Raw genomic sequence first — 22,218 nt, 5'->3', positions numbered from 1 at the left:
AGTGGAGTAGAGATGTAGAATTTCTCCTACTTGTCTTGCAGGCCTCGCACTACCCAAGGGTGTGAAGTTGCGGAGAAGTAGCTTACTGTTAGCCAAAGCCCACGGGTTGCTTCCAAAATAAATTTTTCATTCTGTAGTGAAATAAAATGTGTGCTGTTCCGAAATAGCCCGTTAGACTTAAACTGTGTACCGGAATGTGACTCGAACCAGTAACTTTTATTTTTGGGCAGAATACTGTTGCAAACAGAGACAAGCGTATCGCTTCATGCCCCGATCCAGAACAAAGTTTTAATACGCCAGAAGTTTCATCTTAAAATTACTAAGTTAATACGATTACAGCACCGTTGAAGAACATTGCACCGACTGTGGTGGGAAAACAACCCACCGTTGCCGTCCTATTTAGATTTAGTCATGGCAATTGTGGGATGATTCTCTTAATTGGTCCATAGCAAGTCATCTCCAGGACGACAGAACCCTGAACACCCCTTCTCCTTTCCGCTCCTTGGACCGGCATATTCAACAGATTGTGAAGGACATACTAGCCTCTTGCTGCTATAGTGCTACGGTATTTCTTTTGCGGGCAGCAACGATTTAATTATTGTGCTGTTTCGTTCAACGATCTGTTTTCTCAAGGGGATCTTCTGTGGTGCATTTTCCCTTTGACACCATCTACGGAACCTTCTCTGTAAACTGATTTGTTCCTACTAGTGTCCCATGTGACATGGAGTGCTACAAGCTGCCACCGCCAAGGAAAATCTCACGCCGATGAGCGGGTCCTGCAGCAGGCGGCTCTACCCATGGCAGGACGAAAGCCGGCCGAGGCGACGACCTGCCGCGACTAACAAGGAACTCCTTGAGTGTGAGGACGCAAGTTCAGTATTCAGTAAGGCTTATTTGAAAGTGTTTTATTAACAATTCTGATAGGAAAAATATTAGCTGCTAATGCCTCACCACGTGCATCAGGACGATAACAGAAAATGAGTGTCCGGGAGGTGCAGAGATGAACCTTCTGTAGTCCTGCACTCCACAAAATGGACGTCATCGACATTTAAGTGATGTTCTAAACAAACTATTAACTTGCGTCTTGAACACCGAATGAGAAACGCGCGCCATAGTAATCGCAGAAGTTCTCACAATGAAGATCGAATGCGAAATCCTTGGGCGTTACAAACCGTGCAGGACGTTTAGCTAGCTATCCACTCTTAAAGAACGCATGTAGAATTGTATCGGTGTAGCGAGGTGACGAGAATTGATGGAATGTGATCGAATGCAAGCGAATGTGAAACAGGATGTCGTGGAGCTATCCTTTAACGTGTAGCTGCAGATAGTGCGACAAACTGTTTTATAGGCACTGAAAAAACAAACATTCAGAGGCTGAATTCGTCCAGTGTTCCCACGTGGTATGAACTGCAATCTTACACAGTTTCTAAGAGACATGGTTTGCTCTAAAGGAGTATGATCGTTATACGCTGACCACAAATCAAGCAAAAGCAAGTTATTTTGACCAGATATTGACCAAAAGCAGTGCTCTTACCATAGTTGCAGTTTTTAACGCACATTTTCCCACCCTTGCTTACTGTGACGTAAATATTCCATATTGCCCTTCAAGATTACGCACACGAGAAAGAACAGTAGAGGGCAGAGCACATCCAACTTCCTGTAGCACACTAATTAACTTTACAGCCAGTTTACCATCCAGATTAGCAGTAGGCATAATTGTATACCAATGCGTTAACACATTGATGTTAGCTGCTCTTATACAACTCTCTTGATACCTTTAATTTCCAGAGCTCCTTTCATATGCATTTCCTCCCCAAATCCAGATTAGTCGACGTTGTTAATCAATTCCTTAATGAACGACGGGGGAAGTTTGTTTATCTCGTGTACAAATTTTCGGACCGATTTCGGAGTCAGTCGACAAGCTGATCCTTTATTTGAAATTTCGTTACCGTCTTCCCATTCTGTAGCACTGTCTGACGTTATCCAACCATCCACTGATTGCCTTGAAATCACAGTAACCTATGTCGCGCGCAGCTTGGTGTACATAACACAGTAGATCACTATCACGCACAGCCTGTCAAGCACAAACACCAGTTATTATAACAAGTGCGCCTTGGTGTAATTAGGTTCAGTACCCGCTCTTTGGGCAACGATTGTCGTTTACTACATTTTACTGGAAACAGGATTTGTTGCTTCCCGTCCTACAAGGATGATGAACTACGTAGTTCGACAGCTGTTTCAGTATCATTTTCACTAGTTACGCACGTGTCGTCATTATTGTACTTCTCACGCACATTGTCCGTACAGTCGAGCGTATACCACACAGCACATTCAACCGACTCATCTTGCAGAAGCGTTAATATTTAATCTCCCATTTCTTTCTCACTCTGCGAAATTCCTTCGCTCGCTTTCTGGCGAAATGACAGCATCGACGACTGTGGTTGCAGATATAATGCAATGTTTGGTTTCTTTCTCGTGCTATTGCTCTGCTTTGTATCAACACCACTAGCACTGTGTCACTGTTGTTAGTCGTTGACTAAGCATTTCAACTACGCTCCGTAGCCTCATTCCGTGTTCACCATCTGGTACCTCCAGTCTCGCCCCCTGTTGCCATTAAAGTAACAATATTGTGGTTGCCTGGTAGACAATGTGTCGGGCATCGATTGCCGTAAGCATCATTGGCGCCTCTGCGACCTCGCACTCAAGTGTTTAATTGTAAAGACTGGAGGAGCTAGGGTTGGGCAGTAGCTTCGCCTCGAAGAGGAGGTCTGTAGGGATGGAGAAAATTCAGATTGCGTAAAGTGAGGGAACGAATTCTACCATGCCCTTTCAGAGGAGCCAATCTAGCATATTTACCTTGAGGGTTTTAGGAAAATCACAGAAAACCTAAATCTAAGTGGCTGGTCGCGCATTTGAACTGCCATCTTCCCGAATACAAATCTGTTGCTTATCTCATCGCCACTTCGATCTGTTAAGTGATCGGTTTGGCTCCCATTTTGAACTAGTTCGTCAGACATTCTCTACCGTGTAAAAACTCTCTGCCCTTGGACATAGTAACTTTCGCTTTGTTCCTGTTTTCGATGTAAGTGAATTTCTAACTGTTTATATGCCACTCTATCGATCAGTATTTTCTGTTTTCTAGACAAGTTGACAATTGTATCCCACTGCTTTAATCTATGTAGCTTGTGTCGGTCAATAACTATAGTCGTTGTGATTTACTTTAAAAAATTAAAATCTTGCGTGAGGCCGTCTGACATTTCATTTCTAACCTGTTTTTTGTGGTTTCTAATATATTTTTCTTTCCTCTCCTTCTTCAAACCCAAATAATTTTGATTATATAATCATATCCTGGCGTATATCTGACGATGCATTGCATCTTTTCATTTTCCCAACTCCGCAACATGCCGCCAAGGAGAATATGATACAGTCGCCAGTGCTAACGAGACAATATTCAGTTTCAAAAGATACTAATTTTAGAAGACGCTCAGCCAATCGGTTAAAGCAACATCAAGTGTAGTAGAGACACTATGTGATAAAAAGAGGAAAAAATGCAACACAAAATAAAAGCATGTATGAATATTCTGTTAATGTTTTATTTCAGAAACGATGCAGAGGAATAAGTGCGTATCCAAAAGAACCAACACAAGTGATAGGAAGCAAGTTGTATGTGTTGTTTAGGAGGAAGTAAATAGTTAACGTAGGTTGTTTAAAGTATCATGGTCAGATTAGGAATCTGAGATTTTTCTAATAAGTAATCACACGAAAATCGACGTTCCCAAACGAAAAGCGAGAGTAAAATTGTCAATGATCGTCTTTCTCAATGAGTGTTTACTCTTATGCTAAGAGGTTACCCTGATGTCACGAATAAATGCTTTACATACCAACAAAATCGGAGTTGAAATGGAACGCAGGGGTAAGAAATCATAAAACTAAAGCGAAAGTGTTATTCATAAGCCTATCAATTTTAGGCCGACGCTGCCGACTGATGACAGCACACAAGTGCTGCGTCAAGCAATCGAAGAAGGTAGAGTTTCATCAAAAACGACAACTTCCTCTCAAATCAACATGAATTTTCTCTTTCCACAAGTAAATAAACATTTTTGGATGCTGATTACTAAAAGTCCTCAAGTAATGTATAAAACGCATGTTTGAGCATCAGCTGCTTTTTTTTATTTAAAATTCAAATATTGGATGGTTTCAGTCACAGGCCATCTTCACGGATTCTATCAAAAGATACAAAAAATACGTGCAGTATACAGGAAATATTACAAATTCTTTTCCAATGAAGTGTAAGATATACATGAGTACTTACAGGGTTAAAGCAGTTAAAACCACAACATCTGTCATTAAGTAAATACTGACCACGTCTCATATGCAGAGGTTGTCATGAATTGCAGTATACCACACGGGACTTTTAAAGACAAGTATGCTAATAACCACCATAAACAGAGTAGTATTGAAGAGAAGATCAGAAGTATAAATGTTACAATTGTACAAAGTATTGAAGAGTTGGTCAAAGATCTTCAGAAAGTATTTTCCTCACATGATACAAAAATATCTCGAACATAAGTTTCTTGCTAGATGCAGAGGACTGGACTACCTTTGGTAAACATCCTTGGTATAGTTTCACATGTGAACAGGAAAACGAAGTTCCTCTCCCCAAACATAGAATAACCATTACAAGAAACTTATTTTAAACAGTAGCATAATCATTGCACATACTCGATGAAATGTACCACGACAGTTATATCATAAACGTAATGAAAGTAGTATCAATAACATAAAAAAGCTTAAATATAGTGTTCACAAATAGGTTGAAACATCGCCTAGCACTCATATGCATCTATGTTACAGTAGTGAACCATTACTGTAAAAATCGACTACATTTAGAGGAAAACATCAAATTTGAATGAAGATTAGTTAAAGTGCTTAGTTACAAGCCTAATATATCAGTAATACTACTACCATAAAGAAGATGAGGGGACTAAATAACCACAGCATAACCAACCATGCACCCAAATTTGGCTTTAAGGAATGTTGACAATACATGCATATAATAGTGATAGTGATGAATAACTTTCTGTGTCATTTTTAAACTTCAGCTAAAAGGCATTAGAGGCTCAACTATTATCGATATATTTGGAGGCAAATAGAAATTTTTTTTACCAAATGAGGGCAAGTGATTACTAAACCACATTAAACAGAATGTAGACCTCGGGCTACAGATGGCTTACATGACTTATCTAATGCATCAATACATGAAGGTTATTCATGTAATCGTATTTGACAATTATGGTTTTAAATTAAACAGACACATATGACCCACTTCTCATTAAACTGAGAACATCTTCAGAGTATGAACATACTTCACACGAAAGGCAACTTATAGAACACAAGTTCATATCAACCATATTAAAAGTTAAAAATAGAATTTTTGAGTGTTTAACATACTATATGTAAAACAACAATAGAGCAGTTACAAACATTTTATAAAACAGATCCGATGAAATAGGAGCTACTGTAGTTTCGTACTTTCAGTGGAACATTGGCTCACAGCGCCTGAGTTATAATATAGTTCTTGGAATAGCTGAATGCTATATAACAGGTTCACAATGAAATCTAACTTCGTTTGAAATATATTCCATTGAAAGCAAGGAATTAACAGTATACTACTTTGAACATTGGAGATCAATATAATAATACTGACAAGGTAAACATACACATACATATGTAATAAACTACAAGAGGTAAGATCAGATATGGTATTTATGTCATTAAAAAGAACAATTCAGGAGTAGAAAGGGTACATTAACAATGAGTCTGATAGCAAAAACTATACATGGTGTAACATTGTATTACGAATGGTGTATTATAAGGAGGTATGACAAACCCCCCAACTTAAGAGATACATATGTGTCAATCACTGTGAATCATTTGGATATTACGAAACATTTTATGATGAACTACTGTGAATATGTAGGATGTGAATTACAAATCATAATACAATCCACCTGTAGTGAAGTAGCATATTGAACAAACGTAAGAGGAGGTTCGACAAAATTGTGTATAATAAAAGTGTCATTAGCATCGGATGTCAACATTAAAATATTAGATAAAACCTGTCATAAGTATCTCAGGCAATTTCTTCATATTATAAAACCAAGCCCAAGGCTTATCATGAAGACGAGCCCAAGGGAAACGGGCGATTGGTGGGGGGGGGGGGGGGTAAGAAGGGTGGGGAGTAGTGGTAGAATTCATGAAGAGAGGTTATGGAATAGAATGAGGTAAGCGAAACACATCAGAAAAATTCTCTAAGAATACCTTATTTTTCAGATCACTTTGTTCATTGAGAACCTCATTTGGATGCTACAAAAGATTTCAGTTACCTCCAGAAGGTTTCGCCTTAGTTTCATAACCAGTAAATATTTGGATTTTAAACAGAAAAAAAGCAGCTGTTGGTCAGAAATGTGTTTATTAAGGAAAATAAAAATACTGATAATCGCCAAAAATGAGACAAATAGAAATTGTAAAAGGAAATTGAAAAGCTCCATAGTAATGCAATAAGACTACTAAATTTGTATAATATTACCAAGACAGTTAATGATAACTTTGAGCTACGATTTACAACAGGCATAGCAAAAGGAACAGAATTTAGGAAAACCTGAGTAATCACAACAAATATCTCACCATGAAAATGTATTAAGTTTCATGCCATGCGATGGACATGTGACCCAATCATTTATGGCATTTCACGAATATGAGACATCAAATAATCGCACTGTCTATACATTGAAGAACTGCGACTATGGCAGCTCAGTCAACTCTAACCGCCGGCCGAAGTGGCTGAGCGGTTCTAGGCGCTACAGTCAGGAATCGCGCGACCGTTACGGTCGCAGGTTCGAATCCTGCCTCGGGCATGGATGTGTGTGATGTCCTTAGGTTAGTTAGATGTAAGTAGTTCTAAGTTCTAGGGGACTGATGACCTCAGCTGTGAAGTCCCATAGTGCTCAGAGCCATTTGAATTCAACTCCAACACCTGTAAATTAACCGCTTGTCTGCTTCTGTCAGAAGACTCTCCCTAAAAGTGCCTAACAAAACATAAAAACGATTAAGCAACAAAATAAACTCCTGTACTGTGCAGAACTCTGACTACTCTGAATGATACAAAACTTAAAATGATTTGGTCAACGTTGTCTACAAACATAAGGTAATAGTTTCTATGTAAATGTAACCTAAATAAATGTGCATCTGAACTTACAAACAAATTCCTGGTCCCGAATTGTAGTTTCACTTAGTAGTATCTTGACAAACATTACTGCAGATTCTCGAAAGCAGGGCACAGTATACAGTATAAAGAAACGACATTAAAAAACTACAACCGAAAATTCCGTACCATAAAGTGCAGTGTGCAGACGTAGATAACAAACTGAATGAAGGGTTGGAATCTGAACTGGTATGAAATGACTTCTGACAAAATACGCATGAGCTACACACACACTATCAAAGATTAACAAAAAAGTATTGTGCTCTATCTGCACGCAACACTACTTCGTCTCACCACCACATAGTACCGCAAACCGCTAGTTCCGCCAGCAGGGTACAAACAAGATCGTCCATTAAACTTGCCAGAACACAAGTGCCTCTGCAAACACGTTAGCCAGAATTCACCGCAAAAAGGCATGGGACGTGACTGGTCCGTTTAGTCGGAAAGCAGAGGATACTTTCCAAACACCTCACAGACTTTATACGCAAAAATAGTTCTGACGAAGGTGCCGCTAGGTACCTCCACTATATCGTGGCACATAGGAAGAGTTTCACAAACAGAATCGTAGGAAGACTTCTGTAAATATTAAGGTGGAAAACAGGGATAAGTGAGCAATATAAAATATTGTTGGAAACTAAATGCGAAAAACGGACATGGAGAGCGAATAAGTGAAAGGCCCGTGAAAAAGAACGAACCACTGGTTTACAGCTTATCAGTACAAGTGTTTAATTTCTCTGTCAAAAATTCTGTAAGTAAGAATATACAAAGACAACTGGTAGTGAAAGGGTTTCTGGAGTGTTGTGAGCATCGTATGCTATGATTTACCACACTTATCACAGCTTTAAATTCACTACTTTCCGAGGTACTGTCCATTTCATAAATTTCGTAGAATAATTTATCGTCAGTTATTAAGACCCTCAATATTCTTAATCTTGCCTGTGGCTTCGTGGCACACATCTGACCACTTCTAGAATGATACATCGTTTTCACAGTTCTTGTTTGAAACACGAGGCAGTTCGCATAAAATAATCAATTCAGTGACAGTCTGTAAACGCATCTTCTCCGTTATTTCTTCTTACATTTTGTGTCAAAATGGTTCAAATGGCTCTGAGCACTATGGGACTTAACATCTATGGTCATCAGTCCCCTAGAACTTAGAACCACTTAAACCTAACTAACCTAAAGACAGCACACAACACCCAGCCATCACGAGGCAGAGAAAATCCCTGACCCCGCCGGGAATCGAACCCGGGAACCCGGGCGTGGGAAGCAAGAACGCTACCGCACGACCACGAGATGCGGGCTCATTTTGTGTCATTTTTGTTACGAATGTTAGTTATCTCACAGTAATAAATACTAGTTGCTAATGAAATTACGTTTCTTCTATTTAAATTGATTGAATCGTTATCTTTCTCTGTAATTCCTACAGTTCTTCCTTTGGTGTATCGAATTCGCAAAAGGTATTATGATGGATCGAACGACGCTCTGTAACGACTAAAACATTTATTTGGACGAGGAAAACGAACACAGTCAGAGAGCATATTATAATGGAATGCGCAGTTCGCTCAAGGTAATAAAACCGACCATTTGTTAGCCGCTACGCGACGCTACGATAATCCAGTAACCTGTCCGAATTTATTGAACTGAGTACACAAACGAAAGAACACTGTTTGTTGTGTCCCAGTGGACGCAGTTTATCAGAGTAAATTGTAACAGTCGTTGATTTACTTCTGCCCTGTTTGTTTTACAAAAACAACGCGGTGCGTGTTTTACATTACATATCCAGCGATGTGCTGAGCTGCAAACGCTGCATTCAGTTGTCATTCGCTAGTCTACCGTGTGTAGTAGTGACAGGCGTTTGTTCCTTCTTTGGCTTCAACACCGTTTCACCATTATTGAAATTGTATTATTTCACCTCTTAAAATCCAGTAAAGAATAAATATTGTGTATGATTACGGTGAGGCGAGTTAGCTTAAAGCAATAAAATTAAGGATTATTTCAGTTGTATCTCGTTCTAAGCGCTGCCTTTGAGAAATGAAATTTTTTTGATAACCGCCTACCTCCACGTAGTATAATGCGTGAAAAGAATAACCTGAAAATCCACTTGTGAAACAGCAAGCAATTGAACGGTGATCTTTATTGAAAGAAAGGTTGGTAGATGAATTGAAATGGTCATTTGAGCCTTCCTTGTGACAGTTTTACTGGGCGAGGCCCGCAGTAGTAACACGCTGGACTCGTATTTATGTGGACGGTGTTTCAGTTCCCTGCCCATCCTTATGTTTTTCGAGGTTTCCATGAATCACTTAAGGCAAATACTGGTGAGTTTCGTTCGACAAAAACAGCTGCCGATTTCTTTCCCCATACTTTCCACTCACCAAGTTAGCGCCTTCTCTAATGGCAACGGCGCCAACTGGAGGTCCCACCTTCTTTCCCTCTTGTAACTGTTTTTCTTTTTATTCATACCAGACTTAAGTGAAGTTTGTGCATGTAATTGATAATATGTTTTATACTTCATCTAAATATGATTCACAGGATCGGTTACTTCATTTTTGTTTTGATTTCTCATACCGTTATTCAATTTTAGCTTTTTTCGTAATTTCATCCTACTGATCTTCCTTAAAGCCCGACTCCGTACCTGAGATCGCTAACAAATGCTTCAGCGTTGGCGTTTGGAGTAAGGGTAAACTGGTTCGCATCCTGGTGGACGAAATTTTCACTGTCAGTATAGAGCTGAGACAAGGGGAGCGAGAGGAAGCGGCGTACAGTTCCTGATCACCAGACTTCGCGCCATTGTCCTGTACTAAATTGGAAACCGCTACGCAGTGTCCCACGAAGTGAGGAGGTGTGACGTTGCCGGTGGTGATAAAACCGTCGGATGACGACGTAAGGGTCCGGCTGCCCCCATGGTGCTATTTGAGAAAAGTAGGCTGCGTGCTGGTACCGGCTATCATCCTATCCATTCTGTCATCATCATCATCATTATCATCACAAAGATAAACATCATACCACACTATACGTGCATCCATCAGACTCACCTACGCTTGACAAATACTTATGAGACGCAACTCTCAAGTATCAACAACGAAAGGGCCCACTGTGGGCAAAGAAAGAAAACTCTTACCGACTGAGTGGCTTCACCTGCCCTTTGATGTCTCCCAAATATTCTTATTTCTTTAAAAGCTCTTTCACTGTCATCTATAATTCTCGAAGGTTACTTCTTTCGAAATATTTTTAATATATTACCATAACGATGTTGATTACTCGAAGTATGTCGGATTATTTGTTTTTAACCTTTCCTCACTTCTCCTAAAACATTCAGTTTAGCATTTATTTTGACTGTACACTTTGATATATTTCATCATCACTTGTCATATAATTTTTAGATTTTATCTGCATATTACCTATACATTTTCTTGCATTACTTATTTCTCATGTCTATGGTTGATCCAGGCCACAAAGGTCCCTCACACGTGGTGTTGACGTATCACTGAATCTGTGTACTCATTGAAACTTAAACTTTCATCTCTGCCATTGTTAACAATTGTAGGACTACCGTCGTGACAGTTGTTTCTTACGATGCTGTCGATTTCGCCTTTAGGGCTTATACGACTTTGTTAGAGGCAGCGGGCACCAGCCAACGCGAAGTTGACCGTACAGTTAACGTGTATGGTTATTTCAATAATATAACACACTGCACAATTTAATCATTTAAATTTTTATAAAATATGAAGAATTATTTGCTGCCTGTGTGATGATTGACTTGGCGAAGATTAACTCCTCGCTACTGTAAAATCGTAAAGAGTTGTCTTGTTTAAATTTACTTCCTTAGAAACGGTATACTTTTTCTCCTATTGCTTCTTCTTTAGTATCGCTGTCAAGTAACTCACTAATAACTTTTTTCTGCTTTTTTTGCACCAGTCATTGATACGTTCAGCTTAATCTGGAGATCTACATTAAGTACTCTGTCCATGCCACACAACAGTCCTTCAGCGACTTCAGTATTTTGATTGTGAGTGCGTATCGATTACGATTTGCTGCATCAATAGGTGTTCCACCATTATTTTAATTTTCTTTACTCCTGTCATTCAACTGAAAGGCAGTGGTAATAATTTACAATTCTTCTTTATTCTTATGAAGACGAAATTGTCTCATCTGTACCTGATGTCCATTTCCTGAGTATTTCAAAAACGTGTTACTATATTATGTCGTGCCAAAGGCTTTCTCTGTTGATGTGGTCCTCAATGAAATGAAACATCGTACAATGTACATTTTTAATAATACGAGCATTGGCCGAACCTGGCAGTCTACCATTTGCGTGGTAATATCGATGAAACACATGTAAAAAAAGTTTTATTGTTTTAAAATATTGAAATGAAATTTGTATCTTTACAGACCAGTTCAGTAGAAACAAATGCTAACGCTTTTGTCGGAACTGGATTTCAAAAAAGTTGAAAATATTAAAATGGAATACAATATTTACAACGAAGGGTTACAGTGAAAGAGGGAAAGAACAGAAGCACAGAGAAACTATTATAGAAAAGATGTGGGATAGAAGCTGAACACTAGGGCTAATACTAATCACACTATATTTATTAACAGAGATTTGTAGTTCTTATGTTCTTAAATTCTAAAAACATTCCACATCTATCATAAAAATACCTATTTTAACGTAATAATATACGTCAAATCTCCTTTAGACAATTGTAAAGCTTCAAAATGTCTTGGATAACGAAAAACTTCAAGTCATATTTAGGTTTCTATTTTGTATGAATAAAATGTAAATTCGTTTTATAAATCATACTGGAAAAATACATTCTGCTGAATCTGTTTACAAAATCTCAGATAATAGCAAAGACTGTAGAAATAGTTATTAACACATCCAAAAATATCACTTTTTGAAGAAGTTGGTTCACAAATTATTTGTGTTATTAACAAATTAACTTATGACTAATTATGAAAATGATCAGGACGTCCACTCAGCACACATTTCAAAGTGTCCACCTTACTGCCTAGCCCTGATTTATGTTCACATGAACGAAGATTTGTAGGAAGTTTCACTTTTTAGCAGAGTGCGAACTGATTTCAAACCGAGAAGATTAAAACCGTGTGCATTACTAACGTGGAACCTTTGCTCTGGCGTGCAGATGCTCTGCACGATTCACGACCTGCCCCCGCAGCTTCACTTATTTGCCTGTGAAAAGCAGCGATCCGAAGTTCGAGGTCCTGTCCTCCACACCACTTTAATCTCTCATGAAGTATCAAATATCTGATTGATTCTGAAACGAATCTTTGACTCTGCAACGAAGCGTGGTCTATTACGAAACTTCCTGTGCCAAACTCGGACTAGAAACCGAGGCATTGCTTTCCAATGATTTGAATGATGCTGGGTTCGAGTCTGGGTCCGACATATAGATTTAATGAATGTATCTCCACCCTCTGTCGGGAGTATGGCACTACGGCTAGTCAATATCCAATAATACACCACCAAACGACGTTTTTTAGGTTTTATTTTTAGGCTACCAGTTACGTCGTCTTCAGACCTGAATAAATAGAGTAACCTGCGTGTTATAAAATATAGCAGTACCTTTAACTGGTCTCGTAAAGATTATTTCGGGCATTCGTGCTCCTTGGACGGCTATCAGCAACTCTAACGAAGCTCGCTTGCTATCCCCTTGACCACCATGATCCCTAACGTTCGGTACCAATCATTCCAATATTTCGGGGGTCCACAGGAAGATATTACACTTCCTCTCGATCACGTTGCAGAAAATGTGACTCATCAGAATCTCAAACTGGTCCTCAGGTAAATTAGTAAATGGTGACAACGACCGACAAATAGAATCAACGCTGTAGCCTAAAAAATAAAAACATGAAATGAATACATTATACCACATATTATGTTCGGTAATTACAGATGTGTGAAACATCTGGCGCCATAGACATTTCAGAGAAAGAGTATGATAGATTGTACATCGGTCCGCCCCGATAGCTGAGTGGTCAGCACGGTGGTCTGTCACACCCGCGTTCGCTTCCCGGCGGGGTCGGAGATTTTCTCCGCTCAGGGACTGGGTGTTGTGTTGTCCTCATTATGATTTAATAATCATCAGTTGAAGGCAACGGAAAATGGACACTGGAATCACTTCCCAAGACGCTCATACAATGGACCTCTCTGACGAGGCTTCCCCCATGACAAGACCTACCGTAAGACAGAGCACAAACGAAAGAGTTGTTTTTTTTTTTTTGTCTTCAGTCTACTGACTGGTTTGATGTGGCCCGCTACGAATTCCTTTCCTGCGCTAACCTCTTCATCTCAGAGTAGTACTTGCAACCTACGTCCTCAATTAATTGCTTGACGTATTCCAATCTCTTTCTTCCTCTACAGTTTTTGCCCTCTACAGCTCCCTCTAGTACCATGGAAGTCATTCCCTCATGTCTTATCAGATGTCCTATCATCCTGTCCCTTCTCCTTATCAGTGTTTTCCACATATTCCTTTCCGATTCTGCGTAGAACCTCCTCATTCCTTACTTTATCAGTCTACCTAATTTTCAACATTCGTCTATAGCACCACATCTCAAATGCTTCGATTCTCTTCTGTTCCGGTTTTCCCGCAGTCCATGTTTCACTACCATACAATGCTGTACTCCAGACGTACATCCTCAGAAATTTCTTCCTCAAATTAAGGCCGGTATTTGATATTAGTAGACTTCTCTTGGCCAGAAATGACTTTTTTTGCCATAGCGAGTCTGCTTTTGATGTCCTCCTTGTTCCGTCCGTCATTGGTTATTTTACTGCCTAGGTAGCAGAATTCCTTAACTTCATTGACTTCGTGACCATCAATCCTGATGTTAAGTTTCTCGCTGTTCTCATTTCTACTACATCTCATTACCTTCGTCTTTCTCCGATTTACTCTCAAACCATACTGTGTACTCATTAGACTGTTCATTCCGTTCAGCAGATCATTTAATTCTTCTTCACTTTCACTCAGGATAGCAAAGTCATCAGCAAATCGTATCATTGATATCCTTTCGCCTTGTATTTTAATTCCACTCCTGAACCTTTCTTTTATTTCCATCATTGCTTCCTTGATGTACAGATTGAAGAGTAGGGGCGAAAGGCTACAGCCTTGTCTTACGCCCTTCCTAATACGAGCACTTCGTTCTTGATCGTCCACTCTTATTATTCCCTCTTGGTTGTTGTACATATTGTATATGACCCGTCTCTCCCTATAGATTACCCCTACTTTTTTCAGAATCTCGAACAGCTTGCACCATTTTATATTGTCGAACGCTTTTTCCAGGTCGACAAAACCTATGAAACTGTCTTGATTTTTCTTTAGTCTTGCTTCCATTATTAGCCGTAACGTCAGAATTGCCTCTCTCGTCCCTTTACTTTTCCTAAAGCCAAACTGATCGTCACCTAGTGCATTCTCAATTTTTTTCCATTCTTCTGCATATTATTCTTGTAAGCAGATTCGATGCATGAGCTGTTAAGCTGATTGTGCGATAATTCTCGCACTTGTCAGCTCTTGCCGTCTTCGGAATTGTGTGGATGATGCTTTTCCGAAAGTCAGATGGTATATCGCCAGACTCATATATTCTACACACCAACGTGAATAGTCGTTTTGTTTCCACTTCCCCCAATGATTTTAGAAATTCTGATGGAATGTTATCCATCCCTTCTGCCTTATTTGACGGTAAGTCCTCCAAAGCTCTTTTAAATTCCGATTCTAATACTGGATCCCCTATCTCTTCTAAATCGACTCCTGTTTCTTCTTCTATCACATCAGACAAATCTTCACCCTCATAGAGGCTTTCAATGTATTCTTTCCACCTATCTGCTCTCTCCTCTGCATTTAACAGTGGAATTCCCGTTCCACTCTTCATGTTACCACCGTTGCTTTTAATGTCACCAAAAGTTGTTTTGACTTTCCTGTATGCTGAGTCTGTCCTTCCGACAATCATATCTTTTTCGATGTCTTCACATTTTTCCTGCAGCCATTTCGTCTTAGCTTCCCTGCACTTCCTATTTATTTCATTCCTCAGCGACTTGTATTTGTGTATTCCTGATTTTCCCGGAACATGTTTGTACTTCCTCCTTTCATCAATCAACTGAAGTATTTCTTCTGTTACCCATGGTTTCTTCGCAGCTACCTTCTTTGTACCTATGTTTTCCTTCCCAACTTCTGTGATGGCCCTTTTTAGAGATGTCCATTCCTCTTCAACTGCACTGTCTACTGCGCTATTCCTTATCGCTGTATCTATACTGTTAGAGAACTTCAAACGTTCTCGTCATTCCTTAGTACTTCCTTATCCCACTTCTTTGCGTATTGATTCTTCCTGACTAATGTCTTGAAAAATTAACTGCGAGAAAACTTGGTACATTATGGCAAACATATTTGTTGAATGCTGACCAAACGTAAGTTTCAGTCAATTATGGCTGGCAGGTAGGTTACGGTCAGGAATTTCGGAGATAAAAATAGAAACACCCTTATTGTTTCCCTCGAAAAGGATTAAAAAATAACTGATATATCGCGTAAGTCTATTAATTCAGTACCGCTAAAAATACCTATTAAGACGCTTGGATTGCAAAAGGAAGTGAATCAATACTGCTTTGGCAATGGGAATTTGTATCTGAATTACATTAACGCTCGTCAGATTTGGGGCCGTTCGAGTTCCAACCATCTTTCCAACTATGGAAATTACTGTCTAGAAGAAAATGTGATAACTTTTAAGAGGTCACGGCAGCTGTTGATAGCTATCTGCTTATAGTATACGTCTTTGTGAAACAATGAATGCCTGGAATCTTTTTATTGGCAACACGTTGGATTTAGTACACCGATCTAAATGTGATCTACATGGAAAAGAATATGCGTTACTTAGCGGAAAAAACATGTCTTTAGTTGCTGGGTTGGGGATTGTGCATTTACTTGATGTGTTCTTAGTCTTGGTTAGTACTGCAAAACCTCTTTTCTACCACACAAGGTGTAACAAGTTTAAGTGCAGATATTTTTATATGTGGTACCTTAATATGTACACACACCATTGTGTTGGATCTCTTCTCTGCATGGAACGGTTTTCCCAGAACCACGTTACAAACTTTACAGCCTGATGTTTTCTGCACTGTCGTAGCAGCACCACTAAATGGACTACTCCTATGAGCATAGATAAACTGTTTTGTGTCCACGCATCCACACTTCGACATTTGACCTTCTACCCAGCGAAAAATAAGCATTAATGTCTCACTCTTGCCACATGTCCCTGGAGGTACTAACCGAACTAAACATAGTACTTCTAATAGCTGAAATTATTATCGTGTAAATGAAGTAAATACCGATGTAATGTTGTTCAGTACACTGTCCTCAGTCAGCAATGAAAGTCTACACTTGTGCCCTTATGATGGCCATGGATATACCCTGAGTCGTTCTCTTGTGGGACCATCATGTGGAACTCACAGACAACACAGGCTGCAGAGTTTGCGGATGTTGTAGGTGGGTTAGTGTATTGACGTAACGAGTTCTGGATTCACTAACACGATAAAATTTTGAATGGATAACTAGCTTAAAATATTTTCGCATAGTTGCGAAAAACTCACGCTCAGTTAGAACAAAACGTGGGAAGTTCTGAGTAAGGCTCATGATGATGTTTTCTAGGTTTTACAAAACAGGAGAATAAAGAGATCAATCGCACAGTGTTGTCATTTTCAGCTTCAAGGTTGTCAATCATGGTTTAAATTAGGGAGCAGGAAGCAGGTGGTTATTCAAACACGGAGAGAAAGGAGGAGGAAGAAGAAAAGGTCCTGGACAGGAGACGGAAGGTGGTAGTGAAATGATAATTAATTCAAGACCCTAAGTTGTCGACAGACGTTGATATACATCAACGGGGACAGTTGAAAATGTGTGCCCCGACCGGGACTCGAGCCCGGGATCTACTCCTTACATGGTAGACGCTCTATTCATCTCAGCCACCGAGGACGCAGAGGATAGTGCGGCTGCAGGGATTTATCCCTTGCAAGGGTTCGGACAATGCGTGTGCATCCAGCACAGAAGAAGAAGGTCAATGGCCGGTCAGCCTTAACTATATGAAGACATTATCTGTTCTTTCGGACATGTCCGAAAGAGTAGATACCATCTTCACATATGAAGGTGGTAGTGGTCGACACTCCAGCGTGTGAAAAGGGGCGGGCCGACACAGGATGCGGACTAGTGCAGACCTGAGCAGCCAGTTGACCTACACAAAAGATTACGCTGATCAATTCCATTGTATCAGAAGAACGTGGCTGTCCAGGTAGTGCTTTCTGGCGTTGCAGTGCAATTAATAATAGCGAACCGAATAGCGGATTTTACATTATAGGACTAAAGAGGGGCACACTAACACATACGTACGTTCCTAGTGCGGAGGTATCGCTCGTAAAAGTGGTCAAAAATTAACTATATATCTCTGTATTGAATATTGGTTTATAGTTGTGAATTTTTTTATGTTTTTTCCACCTTCGTGTATGCTACCAGAAGTGTCTTATGTACTACATCTTACCCAATCTTTGGCGATTGATTATCTCTCAATCGAGAGAACGTACTGCAAATCTACAACATTACAGGAGACAGCCTTTGAATCACAGGATTTTGAATACAAAGTCGAGTTGTATTCCTTTATGCATAATCTATAAATCGTGCAGAGAGCCATACAAGAGTTGCGTATTCCGGTTAAAATTCTGCGGGTTCAGAGGTAGTCTTAACTCTCTAACGTTTCGTCTCCGATTGAGAGAGATATACAGGGTTATTACAAATGATTGAAGCGATTTCACAGCTCTACAATAACTTTATTATTTAAGATATTTTCACAATGCTTCGCACACACATACAAAAACTCAAAAAGTTTTTTTAGGCATTCATAAATGTTCGATATGTGCCCCTTTAGTGATTCGGCAGACATCAGGCCGATAATCAAGTTCCTCCCACACTCGGCGCAGCATGTCCCCATCAATGAGTTCGAAAGCATCGTTGATGCGAGCTCACAGTTCTGGCACGTTTCTTGGTAGAGGAGGTTTAAACACTGAATCTTTCACATAACCCCACAGAAAGAAATCGCATGGGGTTAAGTCGGGAGAGCGTGGAGGCCATGACATGAATTGCTGATCATGATCTCCACCACGACCGATCTATCGGTTTTCCAATCCCGAACATCATGATGGAAGTGCAGTGGAGCACCATCCTGTTGAAAGATGAAGTCGGCGCTGTCGGACTCCAGTTGTGGCATGAGCCAATTTTCCAGCATCTCCAGATACACGTGTCCTGTAACGTTTTTTTCGCAGAAGGAAAAGGGGCCGTAAACTTTAAACCGTGAGATTGCACAAAACACGTTAACTTTTGGTGAATTGCGAATTTGCTGCATGAATGCGTGAGGATTCTCTACCGCCCAGATTCGCACATTGTGTCTGTTAACTTCACCATTAAGAAAAAAATGTTGCTTCATCACTGAAAACAAGTTTCGCACTGAACGCATCCTCTTCCATGAGCTGTTGCAACCGCGCCGAAAATTCAAAGCGTTTGACTTTGTCATCGGGTGTCAGGGCTTGTAGCAATTGTAAACGGTAAGGCTTCTGCTTTAGCCTTTTCCCTAAGATTTTCCAAACCGTCGGCTGTGGTACGATTAGCTCCCTGCTTGCTTTATTCGTCGACTTCCGCGGGCTACGCATGAAACTTGCCCGCACGCGTTCAACCGTTTCTTCGCTCACTGCAGGCCGACCCGTTGATTTCCCCTTACAGAGGCATCCAGAAGCTTTGAACTGCGCATACCATCGCCGAATGGAGTTAGCAGTTGGTGGATCTTTGTTGAACTTCGTCCTGAAGTGTCGTTGCACTGTTATGACTGACTGATGTGAGTGCGTTTCAAGCACTACATACGCTTTCTCGTCTCCTGTCGCCATTTTGTCTCACTGCGCTCTCTAGCGCTCTGGCGGCAGAAACATGAAGTGCGGCTTCAGCCGAACAAAACTTTATGAGTTTTTATACGTATCTGTAGTGTGTCGTGACCATATGTCAATGAATGGAGCTACAGTGAATTTATGAAATCGCTTCAATCATTTGTAATAGCCCTGTATAGTTGTTGTCTTATCTCTGAAGATATCTTCTGCAATCGGAGGTCAAAAATAAGGGAATAGTTTCATGTACTGATCGCGGCCTCTCAGCCCGGAAGTTGCAACTGAACTTATCATCGGGAGTGCATGCCAACACTGTATGAGCAGTTACGTAGTTTCGTTCTTTTATGAGGTGACTGGTGTATCAAGTGAAGGTCCTATCAGACACAGGTTACGAAGCGGTAAAAGACAGGTAACTCACAGTATCTTCTCTACAAAGCAGACAGCTGTAATACTTGCTGCTGCTTGTGTACGTATATTTAAGACGTATCGACTGTTCGAAACCAGGCAATGCGACACAAATCACGTGAGTTTAAATTATGAAACGCAGAGTTATTTAGGTCATCTTTTTAATATATATTGTCAGTTATGAATAGTTCACACCCTTTACTGATTAGTTATTTGGAAGTGGTAACCACTATGAATTGTCACTATGATATTTGATAATACGTCAGTTACATTGCATTGTTGGTCCTAATATGGCTTCTGGATTGACGCTCATGTGTGACAATAGTGGACATAGTAACTTCGTATTACTTGAAGGTTGTATCAGTGCTATTATGGACGCTATAAGATATACTCGGAAGTCACAGATGGTATGGTGCCTACTTTCTTTAACTATGTTTTTGGATTTATAAATCATCATCAGAGTAATCAAGATTTGGGTTAAATGGCGTATCTTATTCATATTTATTCTTTTCGTGTCTTATTCATATTCATTCTTAGTCGTCTATCTTATACATAAGACAAGGAGACTTGTAAGTATTAAGTACCTGTTGAACATTAGTAGATATAAGTAGATATCAGAGAAGAAACAGAAGCAGACTAGAAATCAATTTAATATAGTGAGAGAGAGGAAATAAGAGGTTACTGATGATTTTAACAGACTGCTGGTCATAATGATCAGCATAAATGAGTTTATAGCCGCTTAGCTGAACTTTATCTAATAATTATGGTAGTAGATAGGAAACGGTACGTTTTCGGCAACATGAAAGTACTGAATCATAAATTTAGACAACATAGTCTAGGGAGGGCAGGAACCTGATTCTATATTTAAGTTACAATGAGTAGTCGAGATCGCAGTAATATTTGCTTATTGACCTGTTTCGGTTTATGTAGAAGCCATCTTCAGAATTTTTGGCCCTGAATATGACCTTAAGATACAGGAAAGCTGTAGTAAAAAATAGATAAAGGTTATAGCGTTTACCCCTATAGCTAGTGCTGGCGGCTCCTCTGTTTTCTCGTGATACCATGATTGTATACAGACAGATGGCTGTGGAGCCACAGGTTAAATAGAGTGCAATTCGCGCGCCGACTATGGCTTACGTCATCACCAGTAAATGGCAAACGCTTCATAAGGACTGTATGAAATTTGCAGATAAACTAAAACACACTATCGGAATTTCAAAATATCGATTTCCAAGACCTGTGGTATATACATTAACACGCAAGGATTGCCATAAGAAATATATTGGTCAGACTGCTAGGATTTATCAAACAAGGTTTAAAGAGCATATGGGGGTAGAGCGCGCAGAAAATCTGCATCTGGATCGAATCTCACGAGTACTAATCATTCAGAATGTAATATAGGACACGATATGCTAATCCTACGTACTATCCAAAAAGGCCTCCTCTTAGATACCTCGGAAGAACTTGAGATTTTTGTCCGCCAAAGAAGCAACATTTTCAGAATATCATTTTCCGCCTTTTAATTTGCGACTAATGCCACATCTTCTGTCTTATCTTTTATGCACGTCTCACATATATGTCAACGTCACCTCGTCATGAACATGCTTCTTATTTCACGTGGTATTCATTTTATAGTGTACTTTGGGAGCATCTGAGTTAAAATGTACTGGCGTATATCGATCATTTTCATTTTTTTATATTTCCATGCCTGTAAATTAATAGAATAATATTAATGTAGCCTAATGCTGTTAAGACCTGTACAGCCTTTTGTCATCGTGTTGCTGACGACACGATGTCGTATATGTATTCAGGTTTCTGGAAGCCCATGCCATGAAGACGTTCACACAAAGCTGCCACTCTGTCACTATGGCACCTTGACAACAGCAGCTGATCTCATGGTCATGCGTCACCATATCTGGTCTGGCTAATGACGCTGTAGAATACTAAGTACCTTTCCTACAACGTTTATTTATGAGTCGTCGGCACGAATGTCTTTGATGAAATCGGTCTGAATCGATACCTCGATCCTAGTTCGCGTCCCCAGGAGAACTTTCTCGATTGCCACTTCGACCGTCACGTTACCATGACAACGGCGTCCTCTTCAGAACACATTTCGATGATATCATGGCGACCATCTTAACCTTCGCGTTGTCTAGGAAACGGCGTCGTATTAAATTTGTACCAGAGAGCACTGTCTAGTAAATATATATACGTTGTGCACATATTTTAATGGTTGTATCTACTAAGTTAATTTTACCTCTTATTATCTCTTTATGTAATATGTATGTGCATATAATTACTAGTCTCTTGTTTATTCCTTTATCGTCAAAACATTAGTAAGAATGATGTGTTTCTCTTTCACAGCAGTGTCAAGAGATTACGCTGCCTCTTCTGTTGTTTTGTAAGTTTATTTATTTTATTTTAACATAAATTATTACTTGCCTTATGTTTGATAATGTTTTAACATTTTATTTACTCGTACGTGAGCTACGAGAATTTAGTGTGCAAATTTCATACAGTTCTTATGAAACGTTTGTCATTGGCTAGTGATGACGTAAGCCATAGTCGGAACGCGGATTGCACTCTATTTAACCCGTGGCTACCTCATCTCCATGCCCCTGGCAGAACCTGT

The sequence above is a fragment of the Schistocerca serialis genome, chromosome 2 (assembly GCF_023864345.2).
Source record: "Schistocerca serialis cubense isolate TAMUIC-IGC-003099 chromosome 2, iqSchSeri2.2, whole genome shotgun sequence".
Classification (NCBI taxonomy): Eukaryota; Metazoa; Arthropoda; class Insecta; order Orthoptera; family Acrididae; genus Schistocerca; species Schistocerca serialis.
This window is presented reverse-complemented; position numbering follows the sequence as displayed.